The sequence below is a fragment of the Microtus ochrogaster genome, linkage group LG4 (assembly GCF_000317375.1).
Source record: "Microtus ochrogaster isolate Prairie Vole_2 linkage group LG4, MicOch1.0, whole genome shotgun sequence".
Lineage (NCBI taxonomy): Eukaryota > Metazoa > Chordata > Mammalia > Rodentia > Cricetidae > Microtus > Microtus ochrogaster.
This window is the reverse complement of record NC_022030.1, coordinates 61,839,017-61,854,085: the sequence shown is the minus strand read 5'-3', so window position 1 is coordinate 61,854,085 and position 15,069 is coordinate 61,839,017. Positions and strand designations below refer to the sequence as shown.

General features: G+C 46.0%; 1 protein-coding gene and 1 pseudogene across 2 annotated transcripts in view; one reads left to right on the top strand and one right to left on the bottom strand.

Annotated features, from left to right (window-relative positions):
* The window catches only part of Asb18 (ankyrin repeat and SOCS box containing 18), a 65,770-nt gene that overhangs the window by 19,558 nt on the left and 31,143 nt on the right, over positions 1-15,069 (bottom strand). The gene's annotated exons all lie outside the window — the stretch shown is intronic.
* Positions 9,908-12,266, top strand: LOC106144192 (annotated as a pseudogene).

Genomic DNA, 15,069 nt, shown 5'->3' with positions numbered 1-15,069 from the left:
CATTTGCTCCTTCTGTTTCTCCCATGTCTGGTTCTCCATGCCACCTTACCATCCCCGGGGGGTGGGGGTGGGGGCTGTTTCTGCCCTCTGGCTGCCCTTTGTCATTTCTCTGTCCTCCCTCCTTCCTCCAGCCTGGCTAGTGACATCATCACTTTACCGCCCCTTTCTCACCGTTCCCACTGTCACTGCCATTTGAGAGCCCCCCCCCCTTCTGGAATGTTCGGGAGTCTCCTATTTTGTCTGCTTTCTTCCCACTAAGCTCCACACAACCCCGAAAGAATCTTCGTGGTGTGCCGAGCCAGTGGATCCACATCTGCTTATGGTCCTGCCCTTTTCCCTGGGACACAGGTGCCCCCTGATCCAGGCCCTTTGAGCCTCAGCAGCTTCCCTTGCCAAGACCCCTCCTGCTGGGTTTCAGGTCTCTCTGTCCAAAGACAGACCCTAGGATCACCCTGTGCTTGCATGCCCTCATGCCTGTGTGTGCACCTGTTCCAGGGACTCACTGACATGGCCTCCAGCTTCCTGTATCTTCCCCTTCCACTGGAAAGCCTTCCTCGCAACCCCAAGCTGAAGGGTTGTGTCTCTGTATTGTCCTTTGCTTTGTGAGTATGTGACCAAGCAGGACAATCCCAACAAAACAGTACCATTGCTTTCCAACCAGGGCTGGCGTCTTTGTCTCTTGTCTTAAAACTCTTGGCTCCTTGTGTGTAGAGAGTGTGTCTGACTATTGGGTGTAGTGCTGTGCCTAGCTCATTATCTGTATTCCCTGAAAGCCTGTTGAACAAATGCCTGTCGCTAACGACCATCTTTCAGCTCTCTATTGCATCGCTGCTGTTTTCCCTATTATTTACTTAACTGGGGCTCTGATCCAGATCATCCATCGAGGGTTTGGGGGCTGACAGCCGCTGCCCTGAAATGCGTTTCTGTTTCTTCCTAGGGACTCTCAGTATCTTTAACTCTCCCTTTGTGTTTCTCTTGCCTCTGCATCAGCAGTATCACGAGAAGTGGTCTGTCTTGGGTGAAAGATCTTTACAAACAACCACAGTGTGATGGGAAGCATCCTTTGGGAAGAAGGTACCCAGCTAAGAAAGGATGCAAATTTTTACAATCAGAGCGCTTTGCTTTGCTTCCTGCCTGGCTCTCTAGGAGGAATTTTGAACGGTGCAGCGGGAGGTTAGAAATCAAGGGCTCTGTCTCATTTTGTCACGGAGCCTTGAAAACATTACAAACATTTTCTCCTAAAAAAAAAAAAAAAAGCAGCGCATCCTCCAAAGACAGAGGAAGACTCCTCGGCCTGATGGGCTAATGGCGGGTTGCTGTTTGCTGCACAGGGACAGAATGGGAACACTGGCCAGCACCCGGTAGGGTTACAGATGCCCAGCTTTTCTGTTTGTAATGGAGAGCTTAATAGGCTAGCCCTTGGTGCTTTGTAACACTGGGCAGTGGCTGGAGATGCAGAATCACAGGCTGGAGAGAGAAGCCACAGGACAAATTGGAGGGGGCACGTCTCTCTCAGCATAGGTCAGGCGGTCATTAAAAACGAAGGCGTGCTAGCCTCGGTAATGACACACACAGATCTGCCCCGTGGATGCATGGGACCGTCAGGCTACAAGACACGCAGATAGGACTGTCTTAAAAAGCTACCAGTGAAGAACATGTTTGAGGAAGCCTGGCATTGCACAGGGCGAAGTGAGGTGACCTCAGTGGGGGGTGCTGTGGTGATGAGGGGCTTTGGTTTCTTCTCACTGACTTACATTTTCAAAATCTCTAAGGCAAGCTGGAGTAAGAACAATAACCAACACTGTTAATAACAAAGCAGCCCGGCACCCATGAGCCCCAGCAACAGCTGGATTATGAGAATGTCCCTCTTTCCCAGTTTTCAGAACACTCTAGGGGTTTTCCTCTGATGTCGCTGAGAGCAGCAGGGCTTTGGGACTCCAAACAACGTAAAGCAACAAGGTCTAGCCCCAGCACCGACACGGTCTCAGCTAGAGGACAAGCACCGTTTGCGCAGACAGCCCACAATGTGACAGGCGGAGAGAAGAGGGCTGATGGTGAAGGCAAAGGAGCAAGTGCCGGTTTGGGGGACTTTCTGCATCCCACCCCCGGACGAAACCGCTTCTTCAGCAATTTATCACTTCCACGTCACATCTGTGCTTGTGGTGGCTTCAGTGAAAAAAAAATGTCCCCCATAGGCTCGCTCATGCGTTTGAATATCTAGTTCCTGGTTAAGGGGGGGGCTGTTTGGGGGAGACTGTAGAAGTTTGAGATGGAGCCTTGGAGGAAGAATGTCACTAGAGGTGGGCTTTGAGAGGTCACAGGTTCACCCCAATTTCAGTTTGCTCGCCTGGTTTCCTCCACGTGGCTGAGATGCCATCTCCTGCTCCTGTTCCTGCTGCCCTGCCATGCGAGCCTCACCATTATGGGCGCCCTTCCACCCTCCCTGGATCCTTAAGCTAAAATAAACTCTCCCGCATGTAAGTCGCTTTGCTCGGGGTGTTTATTAGAGAAACAGCAAATCGCTAATGCAGTGGCCCAGTGCAAGAGCATCTCTCAGGCCTTCAGAGGTCTGTGGGGAGCACCGCGGGGGCTGAGCCCTGAAGGCTAGGCTGGGACTTGGTAAGGGAGTTTTCTGGTAGCTGCTTTACAGGCAGAGTCAGAAGGGCCTGGGGGTGGTACGGTCACTGCTGGGAGCCAAGGGAAGAGCCGTCACCTGGGCTCTCAGAAGAACACGGACTTCATCGCACAGGGATTAAGACACTGCATAGTCTTGAAAGCGTCTGATGCAAAGAATCTTGGACAGACACTCACCCCTTCCCCCTTGCCCTACCTCAATCTTCACCCCTGCCTTTGACAATGACTGCAGAGATAAGGGCAGCTGCTCCAAGATCTAGGGGACAGTAAACGATGAAGGCCCTTGACTGAAGGCAGGGGTGAGCAGAGCAAAGACAGCAAGAGCTATTGCATCAGGGCCATTTTGTCTCACCCCATAGCAGAAGCCTGAAGAGCAGCCGCTTCCTGCACATGGCTGCCGCCCCACTTAGCGTTCCCTGCAGGCTGTTACTGGCCACCCTCTGGCAGAAGGTCCAGGCACCTCTGCTTGGCCTTTCCCACTTCCCACCTCTTCTTCACTCACCTGTGCCCTGCCTGCCTGCCTGCTCAGCCTCCACCATTCCTGCGCGTTCCATCTAGACCATCCTCATCTGGGCCTCACGGTCACCATGCTTCCAGAAAGCCCTTCTCATGGTACCTAAGTTGGAGGCCTTTTGGCATCTTCAGCATTTTGGTTTTTTCTTTTAATATTTTATTGATTTTATTGTTGTAAGTGTGTCTGTCTGTGTGTGTGTGTGTGTGTGTGTGTGTGTATGCGCACATATGCCAGAGTACGGGTGTTGCATGTGGAGGCCAGAGGACACCTCTGTAGAGTCAGTGATCTCATTCCACTTTTATGTGGGTTCCCAGAGTGGAACTCAGGTTATCAGGCTTGACTGAAAAGTGCCTTTTCTGTGAGTCATCTTGCTGGCCCATGTACTTATTTTTTTTGTTGTTGTTTTTTTTAAAAATTGTATGTATTCACTGCCATGACTCAGTATTGCATGCATGAGCCTTAGAAGACCGTTGACTTCCAGAAAGTCATGTAGCTAGGAAGTGGCAGAGCTGAGTTCTAGATTGTTCCATTTGTCTTCCGAGTTCTCAGTCACACCATCCTCTCTGCTGCATCTTCCCATTGGGTACCAAATTGGTACTTCATGACCATGTTTATGCATGTCCAATGGCTGTCCTGGGAGATTATACTGGAACTAAGGATTCCCATCACCTAGCGTTTCTACTGTGTCTCTTCTATGCTTAGGTCTGTCTGTATGCCCAGCTAAGGCTGCCTATACAGTGTGGGTAGCCTGGGAGTGGCTGTCCTATCCAGCCTAGGTATGGGACAGGTTACTCCATTAAGGTTTGTGTGTTATGATGTGCACACGGCTATGAAATTGCTTTGTGATGAACTATAAAATAGCCCAATTGATGAATTTATCAGACTACCTCCTTGCTCCTTGCCAGAGGTGTGTCTTTATAATTTGTTTAGTATCTTTGATGAACCAGAGGGGTCTCTGAGCACATTCCCTAACTCCCCTAAGAATTTGTGTGTGTGTGTGTGTGTGTGTGTGTGTGTGTGTGTGTGTGTGTGTGTGTAGAAGCCAGAAGTAAGCAGCAAGTATCTTCCTCTGCCTCTTATGATGTTTGGAGACAGGGTCTCACTAAAGATGGAGCTCACTCATTGGCTGGGTTGGCTGACCAGTGAGCCGTGGGAATCTATCCATCTCTGTTGCTCCCAGCACTGGGGTTACATACAGAAGCCACCACATCTGGCTTTTATACGGGTGATGGGGACCCTAACTTGGTCCAGGTGCTTGTGGGGCAGACACTTTACCCACTGATCCACTTCCCCTGAACACTGAGCTTTGAAAAAATAATTAATGGAACCCATGCCTGATACTCCTCAGGTATACCACAAATCTGACAATTGGTGGTCTATGGACTTGGGAAAACCAAATACGACTTGTTCTACATAAAGAAATAAAGCAACAATAAAATAACTCCTAACGACATTTTGCCATACCCATAGATCAGTGTCTTGCTCAGCCAGCATCAGGGAAACACCCCCCTGCAGCAGGTGGTAACAAATACAGAGACCCGCAGCTGGATGATGCGTAGCGAGTGAGAGATCTTGGAACACCCAATCCTAATTGGGCCGTCTCCATCAAACCTCTCCCTTCAGGGCTCGGGGAACTTTGTGGAAGGGAAGAGCGGAAGACTTGTAAGAGTGAGTGGGGATGGGGGACATCAAGGAACAGTGCCTTCCAGACACAACAGGACAGACACACCTATGAACCCTCAGATAGTGGCTGCAGGCAGAGTCTGCTCAGGACCAAGCCAGATGGGGTCCCAGCACTGAGAAGCGGATATGATCTCCCTCCCCTAGCCAAAAAGCTACCTCAAACTAATCACTGCTTGCAAAGGAAAAATTAATTTTCTCTAGTGGAGTCTCATTGGGTCTATAAACCACACTTAAGGACAGTCTCTATCAGTCTCTATGCCCAGCAGTTGGTGGACAACTCACAATGAACTAATTTTGGGAGTTTTTTTTTTTTTTTTTTTTTTTTGTCTCATGATGCTTTGTTTTGGCATTTTAAAAACTTTGCTGGTCTTTTGCTTACATATGATGGTTTCTGATTCTGTGTTTTTATGGGTTTTTCTCTGTGGGAATGTGTCTCTGGCTGTGTTTATGCTTCCTGTGCTCTTTCTTTTTTCTGTTTGTTTTATTATTGCTCTTTATTTGCCTTTTTTTTTCTAAAGAGAGAGACCTCATCTGTCATGCAGAAGGCTACATGATAAGCATTGTGTCTGGGAGCATGGCGGTCTCAGAAACTGGTCAAGTTGAATCATGGTACTGCCTATGTCCCTTCTTGAAGTGAGCATGGTGAAAACCGGGCTGCAAACAGGGCCCTGGGAAATGTACCAGAAGCTGCAGGCTGGGTCTGGACAGAAAGCACTGTCTGGAAGCTGTGTGTGTTCAGCCTTTGGGAGTGGGACTCTGAGGAGAGGAAAACCCTGCTCTGTCTTCCAGTGAAGCTGCTACAGAAAGGTTACCTCCCACTGACCGAATCCCCAGCCAGCTTGGCATGAAGGACAGAAAACCACACCTCTAGACTAATGGAAGAACAGTTCCACCTAATTTCTCTGGACCTTCTGCCAAGGGTCTTCTTTGGGGACTTATTATCTGCCCTTTTCATTCTCCTTCCTCCCCCTTTCTCTGGGGATGCATGAGGGTTCCCAGCAGCCTTCAAGGCAGAGGAAGCAGGAAGTACCTGCTTGGCCATTTGCAGCACCAGGGTCTCCCTTGGGTTCATGGCTGCAGCTGTGTTTTCTGGTGTTGGATGGCTGCAAGTGAATGGTGATTTCTGTGGGCCAACTGTCCCTAGATTACCCCAAAAGAATCCAAAGAATAAAACATCACACAACATATGGGGACATTTTCTTTTTTCTTTTTTTTGTTTTTTTGTTTTTTCGAGACAGGGTTTCCCTGTGGCTTTGGAGCCTGTCCTGGCACTAGCTCTGTAAGACCAGGCTGGTCTCGAACTCACAGAGATCCGCCTGCCTCTGCCTCCCGAGTGCTGGGATTAAAGGCGTGCGCCACCACCGCCCGGCTCTTTTTTTTTTTTTTTTTGAGACAGGGTTTCTCTGTGGTTTTGGAGCCTGTCCTGGAACTAGCTCTTGTAGACCAGGCTGGTCTCGAACTCACAGAGATCCGCCTGCCTCTGCCTTGGGGACATTTTCTTATTTAATGATTGATGTGCGAGGGCCCAGACTACCTGGCTCCTGGGTAGTATAAGAAAGAAGGGTAAGCAAGCTCTGAGAGAAAGCCAGTAAGCAGGGTTTCTCCGTGGTCTCTACCTCAGTTCCTGCCTCTTGGTTCCTGCCTTGAGTTCCCACCCTGACTTCCTTCAACGACAGACTGTGACCTTTAAGCCAAGGAAACCCACTCCTTTTCAAGTTGATTTTGGTCAGCATTTTATCACAGCCACAGAAAACAAAGGAATACAGGGAGAAGCAGAAAGCTGGGGACACCAGCCAGTGATGCCCTCAAGGGGGCGGAGCCTGTGGTGGAACATGATTGTATTGTAACCGTGGGGATGAGTGGAGCTGCTCTGGGACACAGGTAGGACTGGAAAGGATTTGTCACCACCCTGGAGCATCAGCCCACCCTGTGCCTCAGTTTCCTAATCTTCAGATGAGGCATGGTCATGTCTTTCAGGGTCAAGAAGCTTCTAGGAAATAAAACGCTTGAGAATACTCAGGAAGGACAGAGTTCTCTGAACAGCAAGCCAAGTGGAGCAACCTAAGCCTGCTTTTTTGAATATTCCCCAACACGCCTTAAATTTATGTTAACTGAGACTTTCTTACGGTTTACTTAATGGGTGCTGGAGCGGGCTGCTGACTGGATTGCATATCGGGCTCACAATCTGTGGACGAGGCTTCTGCGGCTGCGGGGGGGGGGGGCTGTTGGTGTTGGAGTTGGGAGTCTGAACCATCGTCCTGCTGAAATCCTGGACAGAGCAGCTTTGCTTCTTTGTTATTTTACTTCAGAGAAAGTGTAGAGGTCCCACAGCCACAGATTGAAGCAATCGTGGATTGCAAATATTTGAACAAAAATTACATCTGTTCTGAGCATGCGCAGATCAAACACCCCCCCCCCCCCCATCATCACTAAACAATGCAGCACGCTAAGGGTTTACGCAGCAGCACTTACTTTGTGTTTGGCATTCTGAGGATCTGGGGGTGATCTAAAATACGCTGGAGGTTGTGTGTGACTTCTGTTAAAATTTGAGACACACATTCCTCACATTCTGGGTACCCATGGATATCCTGGCACCAACCCTGCATGGATACCGAGGAATGCCCGCCTGCCGTTTCCCTCCGCTTAGATAGTCCCACCTGCCAGGCTCTAACGGGAGCAGAATTGCTTAATGATTCCCTTCAGTGATGGCTGCCCCTCCCAATCAGCAGCATTCACAGGTCCGAATCTGACTTATGAATTATCTTTCGCTTAGCTGAACTGACACACCTGGGAACAGAAAAGTGAGCCGGCGTGCTTCTTATTAATATATGTCGCGGAGAAAGCGACTTTGCGGCGATAAAGACAGGTAGAGCCAAGAGCAAGCATCAGGACTGTCGAAGTCGGCTGTGGTTTTAATCGCTAAGGGTAAAAAGAAAAGAGTGGCTAGGGTCAAGGGGGACTCGGTAACAAACAGGGCGAGGCTGGCATGCAGCCTGCAAGGCGGGGAACAGAGGAACTTTCCTGGGATTTTTCTTTTTTGGAAAAAAAAAAGTCTCTTCAAACAACCTCTAGATTAAAGGTCTCATATCCCTTTTCGTGTGCTGAAATTCCGAATTCTGAAGCTTGCTGGTTGGAAGGAAGCACAGATAACTTTTTTTTTTTTTTAAATCCCAAGAACTCAGAGACTCAAAGGTTTTCAAGTCCTGTGCCCATGGAGAATTGCTGACTGAAAGGGGATGGGGCAGAGCTGGGTCCCTTGGTATGGGGACCATTGTTAGAAGAGCGAGGGGATGAAATGGCTCTGGATGTGGGTCAGCGACCTTCTCGCTACTGTGAGGTAAAAAGAAAAATTAAGGATGACCTAAAATTGACTATGTATAAAAGATCCTGGAGAAAGTAGCTCTTTGTTGTCAAAGTGATAATGTTTATAGTCCCTGAAGCCAGACCTCCTTAGAGTCTCGCCTTGAAGAGGACTTTTGGAGCAGAAAAGTCTGGTCGCACTCTCAAGTCCTTTCTGACATCTACTGACTTTTTATCCTCCAAGGTAACAGCCTACGTTATTGTAGAGATCGCAATGGAGTCCGCCGGTGTTTTCAGCTCGATCATTGACACCGGAGGGGGGAGGGTTCTAATCGTTCTGCCTGGAATTCTGGTTCAGTCATCATTAAACTTAAACTGCCTCCCCCACATCCCAAGCCAATGATTTACATGATACAAGACTCCCAAAGTACGTGGTCAAAGGGAAAGTTCCCACAGAGAGAGACAGAAGAGAAAGTGACTCAAACAAAGCAAGAGGAAGGCAGAGGAAAGGAGATTTCAACTAACATCATGCTGTACTGAGATGTGGTCAGAGCAGAAATGAAACCATGCCCTTGAACTGTGTGGTGCTTAAAAGCTAGCTGGAAGCAGGAAGCTGGTTTCTGTCTGATGCGAACGCTACTGCCTGGTACCAGATCTCAGGGCCTTGATCAAAATGCTAACTTTTGGCTTATCATAAGGACTGCTCTCAGGGATCACAGTATTTTCTGCTCTGAGTAGGTCCTGCATTCTCAATTCTTAGTAAAATATTATAAAAGAAACCACCTTTTAATTTAACCCTCATTTCAGATTCACAGGAGTGTTGTTGAGGCAGGGCAGAGAGCTTACAAATCCCCTTTAGCTAGCTCTCCCTCAAGTTAAGATCTTGGGTTATCATGGGGCATATGTCACATTAGGGAACTAACATTGGCACGATTTGATGAACTAATAGTAGTAAAAGTGGTGATTGAATTTGGCTCTCCCACTTCATATCCGTGTTCTGTGTTAGGATCCAGTCTAGGGTACTCTGCTGCATTTGAGATCTCTAACTTTAATTCTGAATAAGACACAAGTAAATAATACGTGTGTGTCCTTAAAGGTAAGGGGTAGGGTAAATACTACACATGGAATATCATCAAAAAGATTATATTTCCTCCTGGCACATGCTATACTTTGGAATTTTGTTCTTGATGAAGGACAGTTCAGCAAATGAAAAAGTCTCTAGAAAATAAATATAGCAATTTTACAACTGATGGGAAGACCTGCTGTGCATGTGGGTGGAACCACTCAGTAAGCGTAGACTTCAAACGGGAGAGTGGGTGAATGGATCCAAGAGAGGAACACAGAGGAAGCAACCCTGTGACCCGTGAAGTGAATGGCTTTCTCCACCATGCTCTTGTGGCCATGAGGTTTTGTCTCACCCCAGACCCAAAGCAGTGGAGTCAGGCCAGAAGCTTTTGACACCAGAAGCCCAAATGAATCCCCTAAGTTGTTTACGTAAGATGTCTGTCATTGCCATGGAAGGTCTACTGAAACATACAAAGTCACGGTTCTCAACACATTTCTAAACTTGGTAAGTGCATATTTTAGCAATTGCTTAAATCGAGAAATAGATAGAAATTCCTGAATCTGGACAGGGAGGGTGGCAGATTTCTTACTGAAGGAATGCAGGTTATGAGACAGAGGATTGCTTTCTCCTCTGCCACCTCCGAGTCACACAAAGGCGGAGGCTCGGGTGCATTCAAGTTTCGGCCTCACCTGTAATCCACCACCTTGGCCGAGGAAGCCATTGCTGCTGGAGGTGTAATGGGTGTTAGTACTGCTCTACAAGAGGTGCTGAAGACTGCCCTAATCCTCAATGGTTTAGCACGTGGCCTACCCAAAGCTGCCAAAACCTTAGATGAGTGCCACGACCATCTTCGTGTGCTTGCACCCAGCTGTGATGAGCCTATGTATGTCGAGTTGCTGGAGGCCCATTGTGCTGAGCACCAAATCCACGTAATTCAGGTTGATGACAACAGGTAACTAGGGGGATGGGCAGGCCTCTGTGAAACTGATCAAGACGGGAAGCCATGGATAGTGGTTGATTGCAGTTGTGTAGTGGTTAAGGATTATGGCAAAGAATCTCAGGCCAAGGTTGTCAGCAAAGACTGCTTCAACGCAAGACATGAATAAATACAAAATTTGGCTCATTTAAAAAAAATGACAGTGTGTCTGTGTCTAATGTGCAGGTAGAAGGAGGGGGAGAAGCAGAAGAGGAAGATAAGGAAGAAGACAGAAGATGGGAACGAGTGTGAAAGAAGACAGTTCAAGTTGTTGGCGCAGAATTCCTTACTGGCATAGATGCCTTTCAAACACTCAAAATAAATATGTTCAAACACCGAGAGCGCTCACCAGCTGCCAAGTCTCAGCGCAAGAACCGCCGAAGGAAGTCCTTGGAGGAGAAGCAAAATGAGAACTTAGGAAATCCTGGATATCCACAGAGCAATGAAAAAGACAGAGTACCTACATAAATAAAAGCAAAATCTTGGGTTGCATTATTTCAACATATTTAATTAGATAATTAACTCTTAAAAAGCAACAGCAATGCATTGTGGGACTTAAATATATAAGTAAAGTGTAAGATTCCAATAGCACAGAGACCAAGAAGGGATAAATGGTCATGAGCCTTTAATCCCAGCATTCAGGAGGCAGAGGCAGGCAATCTCTGAGTTTAAGGCTAGCCTGGTCTATATAGTGAGTTCCAGGACAGCGAGGACTACATAGAGAGACCCTGTCTCAAAAACAAAAAACTTCCTATACTGGGCATGCTGGCATATGTACATTATCTCATAAGCTGGGCATGGTGGCATAGGCACATTATTTCAGCAGTTGGGAGGTGATGGCAAAAGAATCAGAAGCTCAAAGTTATTCTTGGCTACATAAGGAATCTGAGGCTAGCCGGGATATGTGAGACTGTCTACAAACAAACAAACAACAAACAAATCAACAAACAGTTAAAGTTTGAAAGGCTGGTTCAACAGACAGTCAACACCTATTTCAATATTTCCTTTATTCTATCTCCTAACCATGGATGAGACTTTTGACTTGCTTCTAACAGATACTTCATGGAAAAAGATACAAGAATTTTTTTTTTCTACAGCGGTTAAGGAAATTGTGACTTCTCCCTTGCTAGAAAACTCTTGTCTTCTCAACCTGCATACTTGGATGAAGCAAAATGCCACTCTAGAAAGGTCTACGGAGTAAAGGTCTTTGTGTGTCTCCAAGCTTCACCTTGAAATTCAATGCTCAGTGGAAAAGTACGAAGAGAAATGGATGGACAGTAGGAAGAGATTAGGTCTTAAGGTCTCTGACATCACAGGTAGAAGTGGCGCTTAGAAAAGGCCTCGAGGGAAGTGAGTTCATTGCTTCCATTTCTTCTTCCTCATATGCCACATGACTATACAGCAGGAAAGTTCAGTGCTGGAAATAGATGGAGCCCTCATTGGAGCTGCATCTTGGACCTCTCGACCTCAGAAATGGGGGAAATAAATAGGGGTGATTTGTCAACTATCCGACCTAAGAGATTTTGTTGTAGCAGCGGAATTGGACTGAGGCATCAAGGAACTAAATTCATCAACAGCCAGTGAGTGATGGAGACCTCCCAACTCAACAGTTCTTAAGACATTGGATTCTGCTAGTAACCACTGCATGGGTTGTCCATAGGTTTTCTCTAGTTGGCCATTCAGATGAGACCATAGGCCTTCGTGTTCTCTACAGTGCAGTCTTTTGAGAGGTCTGGGAAAAGAAAAACTGACAAAATAATGGCCAGACTCCTGACCCCCAGAAACTGTGAGTAATGCATGCATTTTCAAAGAGTTAATTTAAATTTCATGTGTATGTGTGAGTATCTGCATGCTTGTCTGTGTATTACATTTATGCCAGGTGCCCTTGAAGGTGAGAAGAGGACATTGGGTCCTCTGGGGCTGAAATTAAAGACAATTATGAGCCACCGTGTGGGTTCTGGGGACCGAGAGCGATTTCTCTGCAAGAGCAGTCAGCACTCTTCACTGCTGAGCCATCTCTCCAGTCTTTAAATGTGTCGTCTATTTGTGCTGTTCCATAGCAGCAACAGAGCTCAGAAGATGTGAAATGCTAACACTAGTCCAAAGAGAACCGTGCTGATGCCAAAGGAGCTATTTTAAATGATTTCCTTTTATTTTTTTAATTTTTGAAATTAAAATGTACTTATATAATTTTTTCTTCTCGTTCTTACTCCAATCTCATGTATCCACTTCCACGCTCTCTCTCAAATGTAAATTCATGATCTCTTTTTCTTTAATTCTTGTTTTACACACACACACTCATGCTCATGCTCACATACATGGGGGAGAGAGAGTTCTAAATATGTAAATACAACCTGCTCAGTCTATATAAAATTATATATAAATATATGACTTCAGGGCCAGCCACTTGGTATTGAATAAGCACTTGGGGAATCTTCCCTAGGGAGGGTTATTCTTCCTGCTCTCAGCATTTTAAAGTAGCTATTTTTAATAGCAGAAAAGGTAGACTACAAACCAAAAAAGATCACTGAAGATTAAGAATGGCATTTCATTGGGTCTAGAGAGATGGCTCAATGCTTAAGAGCACTGGCTCCTCTTTCAGAGGACCCAGGGTAAATTTCCAGCACATGCGTGGTGGCTCACAACCATCTGAAACTCCAGTCTCAGGAGATCCAATGCCCCTTTCTAGCCTCTGTGGGCATGGCACACACACAGCACACAAAGCATACATTCAGGCAAAGAGTCACCCCATGTAGAGAGTTTAACTCCCTCTTCAGTAATCTGAACCAGGGAGAGGAAGGTGAATCAGATACACAGAAGTAGTAACAGGCCTGGGAACCTGATGCTGCTATTGACTTTCCTAGAGTTGTGCAAAGTAAATTTTCCAAATACCTTTGATTAAGCTGGGAGGCAGAGGCACATGGATCTTGTGAGTTTAAGGTCTGGAGAGATTCTGGCCAGCCAGGGCTACACAGTGAGATCAGAGCTTAGTGAAATAATAGTAAAGATAGAATATAGGAGGACATTTGAAAGCCTACTTTTGAAAATAACATTCAAACCAATAGCATACATTTAATTCAATGTATTAAATTAAATTAAAATTTAAGGAAATTAAAAAAGATAAGCAAATAAAACTCAATGCGAGAAAGAAAGGAAAGCAAAAAATAATAGAGAGAAGACCAAAAAAAAAAAGCCCCAAAAAACAAAAAAATAGAGGTCAATGAAATCACAAACAACTTATGGGGCTAGGCAAATTCTAATATCATGAATGAGAGAGGGTCAATGAGATCAGAAGCGAAACTGATGAGGGTGGGACACGCCCCAATATCATGTGTGACAGAGGAAATATAACCGAATCCACAGCCAGTAAAAGAAAAATAAGGGTCAACCTCATGCCAACAGATTAGACAACTTAGCTAAAAGTGAGACACCTCTGTGAAAGCTTGCTTAGAAAGAGAAACAATCGACCTCTGTTTGGGAAAGAACTTGAATTCATAGCTAGTAACCTCTTGCCAAGAAAACGCCACAGCCAGATAGCTTTGGTGGGGAACTGCACCAAACACCTGAGACAGTTTAAAATCGAGAAAATAGAAGATGGAGAAGGGACTGCTTTTCAGTTTTATGTTATATCAGTGATTATATCAGTAATGCTTAAATCAGTCAAAGATGGTGTAAGACAACCATAAACTAGTATCTCTCGTGAAAATAAGAGTAGGCATTTAAAATATCGCAGCAAATTAAAACCTGTTATTATCTATCTACCTATTGTCTATCCATCATATCTTCTATCTATCGATCTGTCTATCTATCTGCATATAATAATCCATGAGTGTAGTTAATAATCCTAGGAAAGCAAGGTTGGTGTATCATCTGAAAATCATTGTTAAGAGACAAAAGCAAGGTTATATGATAATTTTCATACATAAAAAGAAATTTAAGAAAACTCAATGTCCCTATATATATAATACAAACGCTCAACAACCTAAGACCAGAAAAGAATGCTTTGCCCTCTAAAAAGGCAATCTAGAAGAACTTCTGAATGGTGGAAGACATTAAATACCACACTCTAAGGCAAGGAACAAGGAGAAGAGACTCCTCATCACTTCTCTTCAGAACTGCACTGGGGATTCCAGTCAGCAAAATAAGTGCAAGGATGAGGATTCAGACTGCAAAGGAAGTAGAACCGGATGATATAACCGCCTGCATAGAGATCCCATGAACTTATGAGAGCCTTTACAAAACCAGGGAGCCCACTGAGGCAGAAGGCTACAAGGTTGCCACACAAAACAAACTGTTTCATCTGGTAGCTGCACAAGATCAGAAATCAAAATCAAAATACCTCCCACATTGGCACCGAAACCACAAAATGCTAATAGCTGGTCACAGTGGGGTTCTAGTTTCCTGTCTGCAACTGTGATAAAACACACTGACCAAAAGCAGCATAGAGTAGGGTGAGGTTTCTTCCAGGTCATAGTTCATTATGGAGGAAAGCCAGGGGAGGAACTCAAGTAAGAACTTGAAGCAGAAACTCTGGAGGGTTGCTCTGTGCTGCCGCCCCCGCAGGGTCATGCTTGGCTGGCTTTCTCATGCAGACCAGGGTCACCTGCCTAGGGAGGATGCTGCCCACAGTGGACTTGGCCCTCCTGCATCAGTTCACAGTCAAGACAGTCATCCATGGGCATGCCTGCTAGCCAGTGTGCTCTGTGCAGTCCCTCAATTGAGAGTTTCTTCTCAGGTGACTCTAGGCCATGTCAAGGTGACAAAGTCAACTAGGGCAGTGGACCTGGTGGGCATTCGGGATCAGCTCTCAAATAGCAGAGGCTGGAAGATCATGAGTTTCATGCCATCTCAAGCTATATGGCAGTATCCTCTCAAGTCAACCAGCAAGAATATATA